The 20,765-nt window shown below is 40.8% G+C and overlaps 1 protein-coding gene across 1 annotated transcript in view; it reads left to right on the forward strand.

Moving 5' to 3' along the window:
- The window catches only part of LOC126155562 (odorant receptor 43a-like), a 158,597-nt gene that overhangs the window by 59,914 nt on the left and 77,918 nt on the right, over positions 1-20,765 (forward strand). The gene's annotated exons all lie outside the window — the stretch shown is intronic.

Here is a 20,765-nt window from a genome sequence, read left to right on the forward strand (position 1 = left end):
TTCGTCGGAACGAATTATCACAACACTCTAAAGTTTTCATAAACAGTTTCTGGTCACTACCAGATACCATTAACACTGGACCATAACGTGGAAGTCATCCCAAGACTTCATCTTACACATAATGCGAAAAGTCACATCCAGCATAACCGCCTCCAATCAAAGCTAGCTCGCGACTCCCTCTCACTCTCCCACACTCAAAACTATATCTCCTCGCTAGGCGGCCAACCGTCTCGCTTCTCATTGGCTGTCAGCACTTACGACCAATGAGAACTCACTTCTAGGGCGCGGCTCGCGCCAAAATCTAGCAAGCACCAACCACTTCTCTAGGCTCATTGACGTCATCAAATTAAGTAACACAAAACTCTCTAATTAAATAAACAAAACAAAATGAACTATAAGCTTTACTCTACATTTGGAAATTTAGTATGTAGTCGCGAATGTTCTGGCTGTCTTATACATATGCATACATTTTTGGACATCCGACGTTCACTAGTAGGGGAACCACTAGTGGATTCGTTCCCACCTTACACAGTTGGAACACTTGCCAGTTCCTGTAGAGAATTACATGAATGATTTTTAATAATGCGGAACGTCCCACATACTCTCACGCACGCATTCTCATTCACACGCACCCTAACACACAATACACATATTTACTTAGAATTCTTGAAATTATTGTTATTATAGAAAAATTACAGAGTTTTTCTGAAACTAAAAACTTTCCAAATTTGTATATGAACTCTAAAAGTGTTATCAGATCATCGTACATAGTCACTGAAGGTGAACTATTACATCACTGTATTTATTTAAATTCTTGACTGTCGGAAAATTACGTTTTTTTATGGAATTTTACTAACTTCCGACATACAACTATTTTTGATCTCAGACTTTGACATATTGTTGGTTTTCACAACAGAAGGATGTACATCAAATATGACGTTCCTCAGGTTATACCTTTATTAGTTATTAATATTTTTAGTTTCGTATAATGTAAGGGGCCTGCCAGCACTTCTCCACTGCTTTCACACGTGCAGCTGCAGCAGATGGTCGTGACGTCAGTCTGCAGGACACAACTCGTCCGTTACTGACCGTATAATACTCTACCAGCTTAGATTGCAGCCCACATACATTCTGAAGTAAAGCTTTTAATAGACAAATGGGCGATCGCGCACTAGTTGCGACGCCACAAGCTGACCCGGCAAACGTTGTTTTGCCATTTAAATTATCTCTAATCTATAAGAAAATTTTTATATGTGTAACACAATAGCCGTTGTTGGTGAGAGCTCGTGACACAAACAATAATAATGGCGAAAACTGTGTAGAGAGTGAGAAAAGTCTTTGGGGGAAGTCCGGCAGTATCGGCCACTATTAGTTCTAGCGTTTCTACGGGAGATCGCGGAGGGTTTAACAATTGCAGTCGGTACACGGCTAGTCCATGAGCATACAAACAGCGGCAATTTCGTGTCGAAACGGGTTCGCCAACATTATGAATAAGGGCAAGTGCACACGTATCGATTTTTATCGTACATATAAATATTGTACGATTAAATTCTTTTAGAGGAACAAAGGAAAGCATAGGCACATCTTTGTTCCACTAAAAGAATTTGATCGTACGATATTATTCCATACGATAAAAATCGATGCTTGTGCGCTAGGCCTAAATGTTGGCTTAGCGAATGCCGCCTGCTACCTACTTAAACTTTCCGGTCTAGTTACGTCGGGACATTCGAGTCGGTGCTTTTGGTACATTTTATTCAATTACCTATCTATCGAATAGTGAAAGACTATCACCAGTAGACACCTGACAGGGATAACTGATCAAGTGATAACTGATCAGTTATCGACCGGGGTTGAAAATTATTAAATTACTAAAATCGCTATTAAAAATAGGGGTTCGTGGTTGAAGGGTGAAAATCTAGGGTTGCGTGTATTATATAATGAAATATCATAAAAAATAAAAGTAAAACGTTCTGTCAAAAAAAAGAAAAAATGTTGGGATTAGACCACCCTCATCACTTAGGGGTAAGAAAAATAGATTACGACCGATTCTCAGACCTACCTAATATAGATATAAAATTTCATCAGAATCGATCGAGCCGTTTCGGAGGAGCGACACGAGACTTTTATATGTAAGGATTTTGACACAGTTTTCACCATTTAATTTCAGCCCAAATATTTATGACGTTAAGCAAACGCTCATCGAAGAGTCCTTGCCACACTTACTTTATTAAGTATATAGCTGGCGTGGTAGTTTGGAAAAGTAATTCGCAACTTCCTCTGGATCAACTGGAACACTGCAAATCACAGAGCACAAAACAAGATCACTTAACCTATTTTGATTTATACTGTTCCTGCTGTAGGGCGTTAACCGCCTTAAAGTAAGAATGTCCCCTCAGTTGAGCTGGGAGGGTGACTAGAATTTGGAACATAGTCCTAATATGGGGGTAACATTTTGATTTGCTTGTCTCTAAAGCCACCACCGCATTATCTGGTCTCGTACTTATCTTTTCCTTGGGGCATTTTTTTTCCGACCTGAAAATTGTCCAGTTGAAAACCAAAGTTCTGGCTACATTAATTGATAAAATCTCACAGATTTCAGGGAACCTTCGTTACTTGAGTTAACGCTCTGAATGGATCTAAATAATTTTTTTTTGCTCCGAAAGCAGTCGTAGAACTGGTTCCTCAACTGATGCAAAAAAATTAAGGATACGTTTATTCTGTAATATCCGTGCTGTCAGGACTATTGTGTGGATGTATCTTTATGGACACAGGCCTTGGCACTGTGATTGTCACTTCGACTTTTTCTGCAAATTTCTGAATTCTTTGTCGCTATCCCGTACCATTTCTTGTATGACATTGGATACGCTGCTGGCAGATTCCATTGCTGCAACAAGCTTACAGTTAATACTTTGAAGTGCCCTGCAAGGAGAAGTGGTCAAGAAGAAGAAGTTTTCTGGTAGTACGAGAGAAACAATGAACTGCCTATGACTGACTGCACGTAACAATTGGTTCGGTTTTAGAGCAGTTTCTTTTTAAGCAAACAATTAAAATTGTTAAAGAGAATGTGCTATGAATAAAAAAATTTGTTTGCGGTGCAGAATTGCCTTATGTTTACAAATCCACCAAGTCCCGCACATTGCCAGATGTGTTGAGTGTTTGGTCGCTGGTACTAAATCTTTGACAGAGCATTTCAGTACGTCATTATGTTTAGCGGGTCTCCTAAAGACATTTACTGTGGATTGGACTGTTCGTGTGCTATTACTGAGAGCCTATAGAGACCACGAATAAGGTAAGGCTGTATTGAAAGTGTCGGCACCGTAATTTATACAGGGTGTTACAAAAAGGTACGGCCAAACTTTCAGGAAACATTCCTCACACACAAATAAAGAAAAGATGTTATGTGGACATGTGTCCGGAAACGCTTAATATCCCTGTTAGAGCCACCTACGCTCAGTGGAGCACGTTATCATGATTTTATACGGGACACTCTACCTGTGTTGCTAGAACATGTGCCTTTACAAGTACGACACAACATGTGGTTCATGCACGATGGAGCTCCTGCACATTTCAGTCGAAGTGATCGTACGCTTCTCAACAACAGATTCGGTGACCGGTGGCCTCCACGCTCTCCTGACCTCAACCCTCTTGACTTTCATTTATGGGGGCATTTGAAACCTCTTGTCTACGCAACCCCGGTACCAAATGTAGAGACTCTTCGTGCTCGTATTGTGGACGGCTGTGATACAATACGCCATTCTCCAGGGCTGCATCAGCGCATCAGGGATTCCATGCGACGGAGGGTGGATGCACGTATCCTCGCTAACGGAGGATATTTTGAACATTTCCTGTAACAAAGTGTTTGAAGTCATGCTGGTACGTTCTGTTGCTGTGTGTTTCCATTCCATGATTAATGTGATTTGAAGATAAGTAATAAAATGAGCTCTAACATGGAAAGTAAGCGTTTCCGGACACTTGTCCACATAACATATTTTCTTTCTTTGTGTGTAAGGAATGTTTCCTGAAAGTTTGGCCGTACCTTTTTGTAACACCCTGTATAAACAACGAGCTGTCATTCTTTTCTAATGAAAGCTTGTTCTCCGCATAAACGATCACTCGTTGACATTGCTCCGTCTCACCCACAAGAAATTCACGGCCAACGGATCGGTTTCAAACCGGATGATTCTATCTTCGCCAGTCCAGCCCATGTCCTTTTAAGCTGGATAGGGCGTCAAACGCGCCGGCTTGGAGCAGGAGAGGCACCACAGGACTTTTAATTTCCAATGCCTATACTTTTAAAACTAAATTCATGAAACTTTGTCAGTATGACCAAGAAGGATTCAGAATTCACACTCATAGCAGTGGAAGCTCAAAAACATAGCAAATTAATATTTTTGTGTGAAATTTCATAATTTTTTTCACTTACTATTGGCTGCATTTGTTGCAATAGGTACACTTTTCTTCATAAGTAAGAGAGATTCTTCGATGAAGTTTGCGCAGCATACAAACCATACTTACAGGTGTATATAACTCTAGAATTTATTTAATTTACGAGAAAAATGTATGAGCTGTTACATTTTAAACTTTATGTTTAGAAAACACTCAAATTTTAAAGTTAAGTATCTCAATTTTTACCACAGTTTTTAATAGATATGGAAAATTCTAGAGTTTCACACTCCTGTAAGCATTGTTTGCATGCTGTGCAAAATACATCCACGAATCTCTCGTATTTATGAAGAGAAGTGTACCTATAGCAACAAATGCAACCAATAGTAAGTGAAAAATTTAATAAATTTTACTTGTCAAAAACATTTATTTTGTTATGTTTTGTAACTTCCACTGCTATGAGTGTGATCCTGAATCCTTCTTATTCGTGCTGACCAAGTCTTATGAATTTATTTGTAAAAGTATAGACGGTGGAAATTAAAATGTCATGTGGTGCCTTTCCTGCTCCAAGTCGGCCCGTTTGATGTCCTACCCCCCCCCCCCCCCCTTAAGGCCACAACAGGCATAAAGGTCAGGAAGTCTTTAAAGACCATAGGTCTATTTTATTCCAAATCTGCATCACGATCACAAGATGAACGCTGCTCAGTTCTTGCAATGTATGGTGTTTCGTGAGTGAGAACGGCTAAGAACGTAAATGATGGTGAACCTTTCCGCTGTTCAATTGATACAAAACACATGTCTCCCATCTTCAAAGAATTGTAAATGGATTCGACATATTTTTTATGATGCATTGTCTTTGCATGACCTATTATTACTGTCCACCATTCCCGACACCGTCTACAAGGCGTAACGTACACGGTACGGGACCGCCGCAAAAATGAGATTTCGGGCCCAGTAAAATAACGTCACTAAGTAACGTAACTTCAATTGCGAGAGCTAGAAGTAGAAATGAAACAAAACAGAAACAAAAGCGGGGTTGTTCATGGACTGTTTTTGAAGTATTAATCGTAATCATTAATACTGGTTTATTTTATTAAAAATTAAATACATTGTAGTGACTGACAGTCAGTATCAGTAAGAATAGGCCTATACTTCTACCTCTTGACTTATGAATTTATCTAATCTCACCGTACTGCGGTTGATCTCTAGTGACAATGGACCATGTGGCTTGCTTTCTGTGATGCAAAGGCATTGATGTCTTCACTGTCAATGGCTATAGCTGTTTCACTTTCGATACTGAGGATGTTGAGTTGACTAAGTGTGTCTTGGGTCGAAGAATTCCAAAGACGGTTCTATTTAAGTCTAAGCTTCGAAAATGCACAATTAGCCGAGAAAACAATGACAGGAATGGTTACAAACAGGAAAAATGCTATTTTGTTAAGTCAGCTACAGAGGTTAATGAGGATATGTCTTCTTTCAGAACATTTTTGAAACCTATAACCCGGTCCGCGAATTTGCTATACAAGTATTGTGAATTTATTCTTCTGAAGCATAAATTAGATGATTTAAGAAATTAATTTTGAGAAAATTGTTAACATTATGCGTACCCTCAAATATGCTTTTTAATTCGGATACAGTAATAGTCAAACAGCCATCAAAACAGCAGCTCTGAAATACATATTTTATCCGCTGGTCTATTATCCTGAGCCTGCCAGTGTGGCCGAGCGGTTCTAGGCGCTACAGTCTGGAGCCGCGTGACCGATACGGTCGCAGGTTCGAATCCTGCCTCGTGCATGGATGTGTGTGATGTCGTTAGCTTAGTTAGGTTTAAGTAGTTCTACGTTCTAGGGGACTGATGACCTCAGCAGTTAAGTCCCATAGTGCTCAGAGCCATTTGAACCATTTATTATATTGACACAATTTATCAAAATGTTTTTTTCGCTTTTTGAATTTTTTTACATTCAAGTTGTGGTGAAGTGCCCCACTTCTGTGTCAAAGATTCAACTGATGACACTGCCTCTTCAAATTTTTTTCGATAGTAAGATGAATTACCAGCTGCATTTTGAACAGGAGTAGACGCTTTAGCAACCTTTACGTTTCCCGATTGCATAATTTGAGGTGCTAAATTAGTAAAATCTAAAATCTTCGGTTGCATCACTATCTGAAAACAAATTTCCCTAATTGATTTTTCAAAACAACAATTGTTCTCTTTCTTCCCGTTTGTTGGCTATCAACATTGCTTTTGACATAAGCATAAGGAAGGATTTTAACGGATTACTATCCCGAAGACCAACGTGTTGGGCAAACCTTTTTTAAGGTACAAGAAGGTATAAAAATTCTCATCTTTTAATACTATTACTGAAGGAAATATACAACCTTTCTGCTGTGTCATAAAAAGACTTCACTTCTTGAATTACACATGTATTATCGTTAAGTACGAGATTTAAATTATGCTCTGTACAATTCACATATTTCGCATTTCTTTGTCTTTGTTGAATTCTCCTACTAGCACCTTTGCAGATTTTTGACGTATTGCTACAACGATCATAAACCTCTTCACAGCATTTTGTTAAAAAGTGTCCTTTTTCATCTTTTGCAGCTAGTATTTTCTTTTCTATTCCTAAAGCAATTCAATCTTTTATTTCACAAAAACCTAGAAAGCTTGGGAAACTGTAACATACCTAAATATCTGAGTTAGTTGACCTCTTTTTGTAATGTTCTACGTCTTATTTGTAATAAAGAATGGGTCGGTTTTAATGTCATTAATAATTTCAGTTTCAACGGCACGGGATAGGACATTTATTAACACATGATGAATAGAAGGGCTAAGGTACTTTTGCATATTTTTGGTTTCTTTACTACATCGCTTAATACGGGATCGTGCTTTGTGGGAAGTTCGATAAATGTCAGAAAGATTCTACTGCTTTTTTTTTCAATTCCCTTCGTACGACCCCAAAAAACTATATTATTGGAAGCCAGTGTTAACTTCACATTCACAACACATTCAACGATATATTTTCATAAGTTCTCACTGTAATGTGCACAGCTAGTTTTTGTTGCACTATCTTTGGTTAGTCACCTCCCTTCCAAGATGACGACAATTTATGTCCTGTAAAGAGCCTAGAAGGTTCACAGTGCTCTGATATTGTTAGATGAATAACACAGTTATTCTCTCCAAATTCTTTATCCTATGAATGTGAACTTTTCGTAATGTTTAGTGGAGAAGGAAGTGTTTTCCTGCTTAACACCTTTGGGGAATGGACCCGCCACCTGATAATGGTTTTGTCTAACAAAGACCTTCGTAGTTTCATTGCTTATATCTAACCGACAAACTGGCCGATCATTTGAACAGTCTGCTGTATTAATAGACCTACTTATACTTATGGCGATTTTTTGACAGTCTTATTTTTCGCTTTCACGACTGCTGTTGCCATTTGCACTTCCGAAGCGCTCTCATTTCTATAAGCATTGAGTTAGCACTAAAACTAGGAATGGAAAAAAATTACTCATTTTATTAAATTGTTTTTATTTCTGACGCCATTTCTTTCATTATTTTATGAGCCAGTTATTTGTTCGTATTTAATTTCAAAAGGTTCCATTTTTCTGTAAAAGTGCACAGATAAATACAAAGAAAATGCTAAACTTTAAACTGTTCAAGATTTCGAATTGCCACATCACTTAATGAAGCACGCATTGTCAAATCCCCGTGTAGAGCCTTCTTCTTCTACTGGACTGGATGTTGACTGGTCGTTACGGTAGCACAACAGCAATTTGATAATTGGTATTGTAGTCAAATAAAGGTGTGAAAGATGTTAAATGTTTAGAGAAAATGTGCAAATTGTCTCAGTTACTAATACAATCTCATGTAACTACACACTAAGAAAGAATAATTTTCTACTTGCATGTGACATTTTTATATACATTTTCACTGTTTTCATTGTTTTGTAGTAATGAATACGCGCTGCTTCTTTGAGACGATCGAGGAACGTGCTGCAAAAGAAGGGTTACGAGAGAGGACAGGGACAATCATGTCAGCTCAGCGTCGACCGACTGTACGAAACTGTTTTCATCTGGGCATTTCTTTGCAGACTGTCGTTTGACTTGACTATCTTGTACACATTTCCGTATTTATGTTTATATATACTTTAATTTTTTATATGCACCGTTCGTCCGCAGCTTGTGGTCCGCAGGTTGCGTTTTCGCTTCCCGGGTTCGATTCCCGGCGGGGTTAGGGATTGTTACCTGCCCCGAGATGACTGGTGTTGTGTCGTCTTCATCATCACTATTCATTCCCGTTACGGTCGGAGGAAGGCAACGGGGAAGCACCTCCATTAAAGACATTGCCTAGTACGGCAGTGCAGGTCTCCCGCATCGTTCCCCTACGCTCTGTCAAAAAGCATGGGACTTCATTTCCATATGCGCTTTCAACCTTAATGATAATAACAATAATATTTTATTTCTTTTTCTGAGGACTCCTTAAGTACCGGGTCCGCTGTATTGAAAGCCCTGCGAGCCCTAATGTTACAACCCTGACTGGTTTACAAAGAGCGGAACATTTACAAAACTCTGCTCTATGTTCAGAACATACAAATGAGGAGTACCCGAGGAGCTACTGTTTTTGGAAACGAATGTTTCTGTTGGAAAATGCCAGAAATACAGTCTTCAGGTGGCACACATGGGAATATCAACAGTTTTTCTTTACTGAAGTCATCAACGTCAATGTCGCTGGATATCCTTCAACAATGCAAAGTGCTTTATTTACCACAACTCACGTGAATTTTAATTAATTTCGGATGTGTTTTCAATTGGGTCATGACGTTCTTCTTTGAGGTAATAACATTGAACTTATGCATTAAACACGGTAATCACATTCAAAACTTTAAGTTCCAACCCTTGTGAAAATACACCACATACCATAAAGAACACTGTGCGTGGCGTAGCGATATGCATGTAGGAGACTGAATGATTCGCCTTAGTGGCCCAGAGCCCTACAGAGGGCGTTCCCATGCTGTGGATTTGGCATCTGTCGTCTCTGCACTCGCACGTTGCAAGTCCAGTCATGTTTTTAGATCCTTTTAAATCACACTAACCTGGGAAGTACATGTCCTGACACTTTAATGTGACCATTGTCTACGTTCGACGTCATTGTGGATAACTACTCACAGACGGCAGGTGGGTTCACTAGCAGTGGAAGGTACACAACGTGTGTCGGGGAGACACAGTGCACTCGTCGACGTAATACGGAAAAGGAAGTGCTTTTCTGACCGACAGAAGAGAAGGTTCATTGGCTTTCTGGCCAAAGAAGGATGGAAGAATTTCCGAAACAGCTCAGACTGTAAAACTTTCACGTGCCGACGCAGTTAAACTACAACGTGCGTGACAAAGCTGGGGGGCGCCGGCCGCGGTGGTCTCGCGGTTAAGGCGCTCAGTCCGGAACCGCGCGACTGCTACGGTCGCAGGTTCGAATCCTGCCTCGGACATGGATGTGTGTGATGTCCTTAGGTTAGTTAGGTTTAAGTAGTTCTAAGTTCTAGGGGACTGATGACCACAGATGTTAAGTCCCATAGTGCTCAGAGCCATTTGAACCATTTGACAAAGCTGGCAATCCAAAACTGGGGGCGAAGCCGTGTGGTGCACCAGGGGCCATAGATGACAGAGGAGAGCGACAGCTGCGGAGATGTGTACGGGCGAATAGACGTGCAATTGTTGAGCAGCTGATCATCCAGATGAACCAAGAGGCTACCAACAGTGCCTCCTCAAGGACTGTTCAGTGAACGCTGCTGTGAGTGGCCTTCCGCAGCGGGCGCCTGCTGGTCCATGCACGCATGCTGGCTGCTGCTCATCGGCAACAAAAGCTGCAGTTTGCGTGCCAGTACCGCACTGAGTGGTGGCAGGTGGCCTTCTCGGATGAATCACGTTTTATATCCCATCGGACACTTCGACGTTGGCGCGTACGGAATGAAACGTCTGAAAGCTAAGATCCTGCAAAAGTTATGGTCTGGGGAACGTTTTCGTGGCAGTCCCTGGGTGATCATATCATTCTGGAAGACACACCGGATCAACGCAAGTACGAATCTGTCCTTGGAGACCATGTCCACCGCTAAATGCAATTTGTTTTTCCTCGGCATAATGGCATCTACGAGCAGGAAAAAGCAACTTGTCACACACCCCGAATTGTACGTGTGTGATTCGCAGAGCACCAGTAAGAGTTTACCGTAATCCCCTGGCCAACAAACTCCCCGGATTTAAACCCACTAGAGAATATTTGGGACCACCTCTATTGGGCTGTTCACGCCATTGATTCTCAGCGGCCGGCCACTGTGACCGAGAGGTTCTAGGCTACGGTCGCAGGTTCGAATCCTGCCTCGGGCATGGATATGTGTGATGTCCTTAGGTTAGTTAGGTTTACGTAGTTCTAAGTTCTAGGGGACTGATGACCTCAGATGTTAAGTCCCATCGTGCTCAGAGCCATTTGAACCATTTGATTCTCAGCGAAGCAACCTAGCGCTACTTGCAACGGTACTTTCGCGTTCTCGTCAATACGGTACCAGAACGTTTAAGTTCTATCACTGTAAAGACGGAAGATCGGCGATTCGGAATGTCAGAACGGTGTAGTAAGTAGCGGCAGGAACACCACCACAAAATTGCGCAGCACTAACACCCCAAACCATCGACTCTAAGAGAGAGATTTTAACCGTGTTCAACCTAATGGTAAAGTATCGAACTATTTTTCTCCAAATCATACAGTTTGTGGGACAAACAGTGAGAATAATTACTTTTGGAAACCTTTTATCAGACAAAGCCTGTTATAACAGTAAACCGGTTTCCTTAATAAAACGGCCGCCAGCCCAAATCGAGCACAGTGCCTACACAAAAAGATGAAGTCGATTTTCGACACTGAATAAATAACTACTTTCACTTACTACGTAATTTAAACACAATCGCTTCATTTCCATTTACTACGGTCACTTTTCAGTAAGTACTATTAATTCCACTTTCTGTTACTTACGGAATTTATCACTAAACTTCAGTAATTATTTAAAGAAGACACACATATGTTTCAACAAGGATACAAAAAATATTATACTTATACCTATCATTCAAATGACCAAAACTATTGTTTACCACGACTAAATTTCATTTCTTTATGACTGTTATTTGTTAATGTTTTGTCTGGCTTTCTTTGACATGGAGAAGCAACACAAACAATTACTGTTAAGATTGTTGCAGTTAAACAATTCAGTTACTTTACTTTCAGAAACGCTATTGAAAACTTATCCTCATGGTCACGCAAAGTGGTGGCCCTTAAACTGATACGTGCAAACTTTAGTATTTAATAATGTTTTTCAGAATTTACTACCAAAACAGTACTATTGTCAGTAATTTACTATTATTCAAGCTTCAATAAACATCAGGATACTCGGAATAAATTCGTTTAGGTAAGGACCCTACTGAGGTAAATGAAATAGGAAAATTACGGTTAAACACAAAGGTACATTTAACACTTATAGTCCACTGATTGAAGATGGATGGTTCATACTATGATACACTTCTAAATAAAGTACTTTGCCTGTTACTGATGTCGAAGATGGTGTGAGGCGGTGCTGCATAGTAACATTGCGCAAGTACGGCTCTTGATGTACATAGCTCAGTTTTCCTCTTGGTGGCGACGATAAAATTGCAAATATCTGAGCTATTAATTTATTGCCGTACTGCGCCAATCATTTAGAACACTTCCGAGGCCAAAACCCAGTCTTGCAGGTAAATTCGGGGCCTCTAGTGCTTGACCAACGTAATGCGTGTTCACCACTTGCAGGGCAGCTACCGACTGTGTGAGCCACTTGCGCGTCAAACTCACTCTCGCTCCCCACCACCTTTTCCATTCCACCACAGAACGGAGTTCCTTTCTACCTATGATCCCTACACCTTTTCAATTTACACTACCGCTTACAAAAACCCTAAGTATGAACCATCTATAGTTGCATGACGGCATATACATACAAAATTGACATAATTAATTACAGTTGTACTTGAAATATTACATAATTATTTACAAAATATGTTTTAATACGTTTATTCCACCTACGTCAAAGAGGTTATTTTAAACATATAAACTACACTTAACAAAAGCTTACTTTCGTTATAGTATTTGCTTAATTTTTAAAAATTATTACGGAACAAAAACTTTTAAAATATACAGATTAATGGCAGTATTATATTTACAATAGCATTACAAACTGACCACGACACTGCAGTCGATATGACTCCTTATCCGTGTCAGGAACTTGCATAACCTCATTGGCTCTCTTCTTGCACGTTCTCCCGAGTCCGCGCTGCAAAAGGTGATTTTTCATGCTTTTGACAGGTGATCGCATTAATGTAACTGGACAGCGTAACCAAATCATTTTTGTGTTTGCTGTCCTTATTCCTTATTTGCTTCTACACTTTTGGGGAATGGTCCCGCAGTGCACTTAAAAATTGCGTAGACATAGCAAACCTCCAAAAATAGTAAAGTCGTTTCCCATCTACTAATCGGTATGCAACTTTATGTAGCCTTTCAGAATAACAACTGTTAAATTCCGTACGCATTTCTGTTTTACACCTCAGATATTCAAAATTACCTACGTAAAATTACCTAAAAGTTTTCTAGCTTTTGGCCGGCCGGAGTGGCCGAGCGGTTCTAGGCGCTACAGTCTGGAACCGCGCGACCGCTACGGTCACAGGTTAGAATCCTGCCTCGGGCATTGATGTGTGTGATGTCCTTAGGTTATTTAGATTTAAGTAGTTCTAAGTTCTAGGAGACTGATGACCTCAGATGATAAGTCCCATAGTGTTCAGAGCCATTTGAACCATTTTGTAGCTTTCAATTAAAAGCAGCATCGTGACCAATTAATATGTGTTTTGTGCATTCAACAGAAGATGTTTTAAATTAAACATCTTGCCGATAAATTGTTAATTAAATAGTATTTTGTTCCTGACAGTAAAGATATGTAGAAATGGTTGTTGTAATTTAGCCAATCCACGGATTCTAGAAACGGAATTTTCTGTCCTTAAGTAAAGGCGGGATTTATTGAGTTTATTTGTTTTCGAAAAATACAAAAAATTGGAAATAATTAAATGATATTCCGAGTTGGGTTTAGGGAAGGAAGGAAATTCTACTCTGTCCGTGAAAATTTATGAAGGTGACTGGCTGCGTTATATTTCAGCCATAAAGAATGGGGAACCATCGTGTGTTCTGCAAGTAGCAGAGATTTGTTCTCGTTCATCTCGAGGTGTGATGATTGACGTTTGGTAGAGAGATGATAAGTAGTGATAATTTTGTGAAAATGTAATTCGTTTAGTCCAGACAATTATTGTTTCAGAAACTTTACAGATCTGTTGTACATGACGCTTCTGGAAGTTTCGGGATTTTTTGACGAAATTATGACTTGTGTGCTGGTGAACTCCACGTAGCAATCAGATTACTGAATACTAGTGAAGCGTGTAGTACCTTGTGACCATACTAACCTGAGAACTATGATGTGAAGTTTCCAACTTTTTACTGACCGGTAAAGGAGCGACTCACTGGATAGCAGGTTTCGAGTTCTGTCTTAGAGAGAGAATGTTCAATGTGAATTAAGGAAGTAATTCAAACTACGTGCAAGTCTATACTTTTACGCCAGGAATTCATTGTTAAGGCGGACTTGGTAGAAGGATTTGTATTACTAAAGAGAGAATATACACTACCTGACAACAAACGTAGAAAACAAAGAAGGAGAAGAAATGAGACCTCGCGGGTTAAGACGATGTGTGACGTTATTTGGGTGATTACCATCGCAGAACCGCGATTCATCGCTGAACACAATATGACGCCATTCACCAGCAGTGCCGGCCTCTGTGGCCGAGTGGTTCTAGGCGCTTGTACGGAACCGCGCTGCTGCTGCGGTCGCAGTTTCGAATCCTGCCTCGGGCACGGATGTGAGTAATGTGCTTACCTTAGTAGTTCTAAATCTAGGGGGACCTCAGATGTTAAGTCCCATAGTGCTTAGAGCCATTTGAACCATTCATCAGCAGTCCATGCTTCCCCGCCACGGCAGCACTATACACGCAACAGTCCGTATTGTGTTGTTAATGGCAGTGTGCGAATGAGAAAGTGTTGCCTTAGTCCGGTTACCCCTAGTCTCCGAGAAACTGTACGGGCTGACAGGGAATGTTACATGGAGTTCTCGGGAGTCGAGCGCCAATCTGAAGGGATTAGGATGTGCCTCGTACACAATACGACGATCCTCCATAGCGGTAGTCCGACGTGCTCGACCGGAACCTTGGCGGCGATTGTGTCTAACCTCATGTCCCCATGGAGCCCTCCACCGGGCTACTTCCACAGCCGAACGCCCACAAATCTGGATACCGCACGATCCCACCACACAGTCAGCTGCGTGATGAATATTTATTTGTGATCCAACTACTTTCACGGTGTTAGAGCCACAGACTCAGGAGTCCAGTTGTATTTAAATAAGAGTAAAAACGAATAAAGGTGCTGTTTCGGTTAAAACGTAGTTGTACTATACACGGAACAACGTAGGAAAAATTATGTACTCACATTTCAGTATTTTAAACATAGCTGCACAACAGCAACGGTTCCACGTAATAGAATTATAAACAGCCGACCAGTTGCAATGGATAAAGAATTCTTTACCTAGGTTTCAACAAATTTAAATTTGTCTTCTTCAGAAGGTGGCGATTTTACATTAGTATGGACTAATGTACCATCGCCGTTTTTACAAATGTCGGCATAGATCCATTTGTCAAAATTAAAATATAGCCCTAGAAATAGGGTTTGTCACGTAAATATAAATTAGTACACGGATGTTGCAGAGCTCACAACCAAACTCTGCAACATCCGTGTACTAATTTATATTTACGTGACAAATCCTATTTCTAGGGCTATATTTTAATTTTGACAAATGGATCTATGCCGACATTTGTAAAAACGGCGATGGTACATTAGTCCATACTAATGTAAACTTGCCACCTTCTGAAGAAGACAAATTTACATTTATTGAAACCTAGGTAAAGAATTCTTTATCCATTGCAACTGGTTGGCTGTTTATAATTTTAGTACTCACATTTATAATTTATTGCAAATGATAAGCAGTAGATACTTTGTCCCAAGACGTCGGTAGCCCATTTTAAAATAGAGCAGAATGAATGGAACATCACTCAGAGACAGGAAAGTAGAATAAGAATAAAGTGATGAACCAAATGGATGTCAGAGATAAAGCAAGTGATGTATATAGGTGGTGAGTACTGGCAAGGTAAAATAAATCTCAAAGCAGAGCATGTATGATTGTATGATAAGTCAAGTTTAGATAAAACGCTGCACACATAATAGACCGTCATCGAAATAAAATGGATGGAGAAAGGAAAGCACAAAATCTTAATCAGACATAGCTAAGGCCTAACATCGTCGTGACAACATGAAGTTCGCAGTGCCCGCCTAGACTAACTGAGCTGAACCGGCACCGGCGGTGGTTAGGAAAACGGATACAAGCGCGTACGAAACTATGCGAAGGAAGGCGACAAGGGAATAGTATTTGAAACAGTGGCAGAGAAAGTTAGGTAGCATATTTGCAAGTACCTTTACACGTTAAAGGTAGGAGAAACTATAATACAACTGTCATTTTATTTTGTTTTTAAAACAAGAGAGCAACCATGCATAGTTGGATAATATAAAATAAATGGAATTACATAGAACTTTTAACAATGAACTCCTTTATAAAAATGGTTAAAATGGCTCTGAGCACTGTAGAATTTGACTTCTGAGGTCATCAGCCCCTAGAACTTTGAACTACTTAAACCGAACTAACCTAAGGACATCACACACATCCATGCCCGAGGCAGGATTCGAACCTGCTGCCATAGCAGTCGCGTGGTTCCGGACTGAAGCGCCTAGTAGCGCTCGGCCACCGCGCCCGGCGAAACTTAGGACTACTTAAAGCGAACTAACTTAAGGACATCACACACATCCATGCCCGAGGCAGGATTCGAACCTGCGACCGTAGCGGTCGCAAGCGTCCAGACTGTAGCGCCTAGAACCGCTCGGCCACCCAGGCTGGCGCTTCTTTATAAATCTCCAATACAAAAACAGTGTTGTTGAAATCTCACAGTGCTTAACAATAGTAGAGGTTAGGCACGGAAAAACAGAGTAGAGAAATGTCGCTTCAGGAACGACTGTGAAATAGCCGCATGTAAAAATGGTTTAAATTAGTGAGTAGACCTATCTACCTCTACATCTACATCCATACTCCGCAAGCCACCTGACGGTGCGTGCGGAGGGTACCTTGAATACCTCTATCGGTTCTCCCTTCTGTTCCAGTCTCGTATTGTTCGTGGAAAAATGGAATTACATAGAACTTTAACAATAAACTCCTTTATAAATCGCCAATACAAAAACAGTGTAGATTGTTCTGTTTAAGGAGTAGAAGTTTGATAAACTATTTCAATGACGCAACTTTAGCTGTCCAATGAGGCTATAAATTGGGAGATGCTTTTTGCACCTTGATTTTTCGATCACTTCGAGAATGTTGAGATCATGTTCCTTCTTTGCCCGAAGAGCAATTTTTAAATTATTTCGCAAATTTGTAATGTTGTGTCCCTCCTCACGCCGATGGTTACTTCAAGCTGACTTAGAGTTAGCTACATTTAGGCTTTCTTTAAATATCTCTCAGAAGCTCCTGCCTGTTTGTCCAAGAGACATAATCTGCCCGTTTTCCTTATCAGCGCTGGCGCCGGTTGAGCTCAGTTCGTCTAGGCGGTCACTGCGGACCTCATGTTGTCGCTACGGTGCAAAGCCTTACGTATTTATGTATAGCATATTATGTTTTCCTTTCTCCAGCCCTTTTATTTCGATGGCGGACTATTTTGTATGCAATATTTTATCTGAACTTGACTTGTCGTACATCATATAAGCTTTGAGATTTATTTTAGCTTGCCAGTGTAACGTAGCTTATACCACCTACACATATCAGTTTTTATATCTTTGGCATCCTTTTGATTTACCACTTTATTCTTATTCTACTTTTCCTGTGTACGGCTGATGTTCCCTAAATTAAGATCGATTTTAAATTGGGCTACCGACGTCTTGGGACAAAGTATGTTGGCTCATTTACTGCTTTTCATTTAGAATAAATTATAAATGTGAGTCCATAATTTTTCTTACGTTCATCTCGGTCTGTCAGAGGAACATAATGCTGTCTCACATGAGTACGCACACATGCGCTCCCTGTCGTACGTTGGAAAAATTTACTCTTTACGGCCTGTATACTGTACCAGGCCTGATAACAACGCTAATTATGACCAACACTATCGCAAGCTGGTGTACATTCGAACGGTCACAGAGAATTGCAACTCTAAACGTTTTCATAACCCCAGATGGTGTGTACTCGTAAAAGTATGAAGTTACATCGACATTCGACCCTGTCTTCTCAATGTTTCAGTCCTTTTTTTCAGGCTGTTCAAATGGTTCAAATGGCTCTGAGCAGTATGGGACTTAACGTCTGAGGTCATCAGTGCCCCAGAACTTACAACTACTTTAACCTAACTAACCTAAGGACATCATACACATCCATGCCCGACTCAGGATTCGAACCTGCGACCGCAGCGGTCGCGCGGCTCCAGACTGTAGCGCCTCCAACCGCTCGGCCACTCCGGACGGCTTAAAGGCTGTGTAGCATAGAAAATATTACGAAGAACTTATTTCGTAGCTTCAGTCAGTCCTGACAGAACAATATATGCTGCCTTTGTTTTAAACAGCTTCTCCGTGTTCAGGGCAGGCCGTGGTCCTTGCTAAAAAAAGAAAAAACAATGTTCAAATGTGTGTGAAATCTTATGGGACTTAACTGCTAAGGTCATCAGTCCCTAAGCTTACACACTACCTAACTTAAATTATCCTAAGGACAAACACACACACACACCCATGGCTGAGGGAGGACTCGAACCTTCGCCGGGACCAGCCTCGCAGTCCATGACTGCAACGACTCAGACCACTTTGCTAATCGCGCGCGGCGTGGATCTTGTGATTTCATTTATGTAAGTGAGTAAATTCCAAGAAAATAATGACCTCGCTCGATCTCTTGTGTACCATGGAAGATAGGATTTTGGAAACGTAGATCAGTAGGGAGAGCTCATTCCCACTGATCAGCTACTGTCGTCAGAAAACGCGACCTCCTCTTTTGCATTAGGAACGCGTTAGGAGTTGTTCCACATACGGTAAGTGTGAGAACACAAAGGAACCAGGCAGTCACCGTGCCGATCCCATGCGCAGGTCAACGCTAACACCTGCTCTAATGGTAAATCTAACTCTTACTCACAATACTCCAGGCGTCGGTTTGAATCCCCAAACCTGCTCTCCTTTGTGCGTACGCCATGCGTTTCGGTGCTGACATGTGCGCGAGCTGCGAAACAATGTCTCCTGGTTCTAGGTGACCTGTATATACATCAGATCTGATTATTTACGTTCGATCTGAAAGAAAATCCCTTTCACTTTGGCATCTGTTTCACTTCCATCGTGCCATCGTGGTCTCTTGAACATAATAATGTAGTAATTGAAACAACGCAAGAAGCTGGCCCCCCCCCCCCCCCTCTATATGGAAATTCAGAAAGTGAACTCGTAGAACAAACGCCAGTGGAGTTCAGAAAATTCTCATCTTACGTATGCGAACGACATAGCATAATCTTTTTTACAGAGAAAAGGAGCTAACGAAAACACCGATGGTTATTTCACTCACGTCAACGCAGGACCACACACTACCAGCGAATCTATGATAGGGTAACGGAAATTTTCTTCTAGCAGCAGTTTACACTGTGTAACCTGGAATGGTCGTTATGTCACGAGAGGGTGACACGGCAGCATAAACGTTGGGGCGGGTGTTGCAAGTAGAGGAGCAGCAACACCAGAATGGGTCGTTTAGGAGAGCTTAGTGACTTCTAACGTACAGCAGTCATTGGGGTCATCAAAGTAAAGTCATTTTAACCCTTCGTAGCTGCCCAAATCGACGTTGGTAATGTGATTAAATGTGAAAGCGAACGAACAACCTCAGGTAAATCAAGACCAATCAGACCTCGTGTACTGACGGACCGCGACCGTGGAGCACTGTCAAGGACGGCTACAAAATACCATGAACTCAGTGGAAGGAATCACTTGTGAGTTTCAAATTGCTACCAGCAGTGCAGATAGCTGGACAATTGTGTGTTTGAAGTTAAAAAGAATGGGGTGCATCTGTAGAGGAGCTCCTTATAAGATGCACATTTCTTTCGGCAACGCTAAGTGGTGCTTGACGTGGTGCAAAGAGCGTCACTACTGGGCAGTGGATTACTGGAAACAGTGATTTTTGAGTGATGAATCATATTATACTGTGTGGCAATGAAATAGAAGGATTACATTTTTCGAATATCTGGAGAAAGTTGCCTGCTATCATGTATAGCGCAAACACTTAACGGAAAAGATGAAGTTACGTTGTTGGGGTTTGTTATCTTGATTACGTTGTTGTCCCCTCACTGGGATTAAGCAAATACTAAATGCAGGAGTATATGAATACACTGTACACAACTGTGTCCTGTCTACCATACAGGAACTGTTCGGAAACGACGATTGTATGTATCAGCAGATGAAGCAGCATGAGTGACTCAGTGGTTTGCGGACAATAATATTCCTGAAATGGACTCATTTGCACAGAGTTCTTACTCAATTATAACGTTGATTTGCTCAAGAATCCAGCGTCCAACGTCACTACCGTCTTTGGTTTCGTCTCTTGAAGAAGAATTGGCTCTGTCCCTCCACAGATATTCAGACACCTCGTTCAATATGTACCCGGAAACGGGTAGAGAAACCTCATTATTAATCTTCATTAACAGGTATCCTGATACTTCCGATCAAATAATGTATATTCCCTAGGAATGAAATTAGAAACAGGTGCGATGAATCTAAATAAAATGAATGAAAGGAACTTGTAACCGAGAAAGAAATAGTCCCAAAACAATCTGACCTTGTGTCCGGAATGTTAATCATTATTTCGGAAAATTAAAAACTTATAAGGTTTGGATTACGTAGCAGGTGCGTGAAGGGAGCACGAGGAAGAGTTGTACAAGCAAGACGTGAAGAATTTTATGAATCGACCTAAGTTGACATCGTGGCACCAACAAGTGAATACTATGATGATTGACACGGTTTTAATATTGACATTACATTTGTTTTTGCTGCCAGACTATAACTCAGCATTTCCACTGTCCTCTCATTAATTTTATGTGGTATTGGTAGAACGTCCTTCTCCTTCTCGACAAGTCTTCTATAGATCCCAATGAAAATTTACGTTGAATGTCTTGTCTTAATATCATGCTTGCACTAC

Source organism: Schistocerca cancellata, chromosome 2 (genome assembly GCF_023864275.1).
Source record: "Schistocerca cancellata isolate TAMUIC-IGC-003103 chromosome 2, iqSchCanc2.1, whole genome shotgun sequence".
In the NCBI taxonomy this organism is placed as follows: Eukaryota; Metazoa; Arthropoda; class Insecta; order Orthoptera; family Acrididae; genus Schistocerca; species Schistocerca cancellata.